Below are 1,840 nucleotides of genomic sequence, written 5' to 3' on the forward strand. Positions count from 1 at the left end.
TGCACCATCTGGGAGACCCAAAGGAAGCTCTGGCTTCTGGCTCCTGCTCCTGGCTTGTGGCTTCAATCGGCCTAGCTCCAGCTGTTGTGGCCATTTGGGGAGTGAACCAGCAGATGGAAGACTTTCTCTCTGCCTCTGCCTCTCTGTAACTCTGCCTTTCAAATAAATAAATAAATCTTTTAAAAATTGTTGGATTTTCTAAATTATATAAAGCAAGCTAGTTGAAACGTTGTACTATACAAATGCTTTGTTGAGTGTGTGTTTATCACAAAATTATCTATCAGAGAATTATGGTCATTATATTTATTATAATGATATTCTGTAAAATGGAGAAAATGCATGTACTACCCTAATCTTAGAGGTTTCGTCATCAAACATACTAAAGCAAATGATAAATTGTGCTTCTTTAAAACATAACTCATTCTAATTAAGCCTACCTTGTCCTATTATAACAGCAGTGGAGAGTTTTTGTAAATATGTTACCTGAAGCTTCTATTTCATTTTTTCCAATCCACACTTATGCATTCTTATCTTAGCTTCCAAAAGTTGGATGAAGAGAAGTCAGAATTGACATCACCAAGATGGACTGCAAAGAAAAGATAAGAGCATATGCAATCTCTGAGGATATAAATGCTTTGTCACACAGGGATACATCACGTTTTGTCAGTGCAGAGTGTAAAGATCCTCTCCAGCTTTCATAAAGATTTCCAGTCTAGACTATGGGATGGCCCATAGCTGCCTTCATGAATGAGCAGTTGATGTGTTTGCAAATCATCAAATTTGAGAGCTGGTATTGATATCATGTATCAAGAATCAAACAGATTAAAATCTTGGCTATTATGATTCCTGAGAAAATTAATTGGATAAAGCTATTATAGTGTTTTTTAGTCAATGGTGTATGGTACTATATAATTTGCTTTGGGGATCTTTTAAAAGCCTACATGACTGATTTAATTTTGTTCATGTCAGGTCAGGTGATGTCTTTGGTTTTATATCTCAACAGTAACATTAATACTCAGAAGAGAATTTTTCTCCCAGATAAGGGACGCTAGGACTGGGCACTTAGCCAACAATGAATAATAAAGTGCTTCACTGAGTTGTTCAAACCGTTAGTCCCCAAGGGTGTTTCTTCCAAAACTGAATTCTCTGAGGAATCATGTCCCAGAGAGCTGAGACAGTCCTAATTATCCTTCTAGTACATTCCATATTTTCAGAGCCTTCTCTAGGACAATCCTTCAGGACAATTAATGAAAAAATTACAATCTAACAACAAAAAGACGGTTGTTTATTAACAGTGAAGACACAAAGATTTAAGAACAGAATTATTTTATTTAATTAATAGGCATATACTTAAATTCTCAAATCCAAGAAAGTGCTAGAATAAAAGAAAAGCCTCAGTTTTTGCATGTGGTCAACTTATTTAATGAGACTGGCACAAGATCATTCTAATCAACATAAAATTTTAATCCAACACAGATATCAAATCAAGTGTAATGCAAATGTTTTATTTAGAAGATAAGAATGTTTGTAGGGGCCAGCACCATGGCTCACTAGGTTAATCCTATGCCTGCAGCACCAGCATTCCATATGGGCACCGGATTTTAGTCCTGGTTGCTCCTCTTCCAGTCCAGCTCTCTGCTGTGGTCAGGGAGGGCAGTGGAGGATGGTCCAAATGCTTGGGGCCCTGAACCTGCATGGGAGACCAGGAAGAAGCACCTGGCTCCTGGCTTCGGATCGGCACAATGCAGGCCATATTGGCCATTTTGAGAGTGAACCAACGGAAGGAAGACCTCTCTCTCTCTCTCTCTCTCTCTCTCTCTCTCTCTCTCTCTCTCTCTGT

Source organism: Lepus europaeus, chromosome 7 (genome assembly GCF_033115175.1).
Source record: "Lepus europaeus isolate LE1 chromosome 7, mLepTim1.pri, whole genome shotgun sequence".
Lineage (NCBI taxonomy): Eukaryota > Metazoa > Chordata > Mammalia > Lagomorpha > Leporidae > Lepus > Lepus europaeus.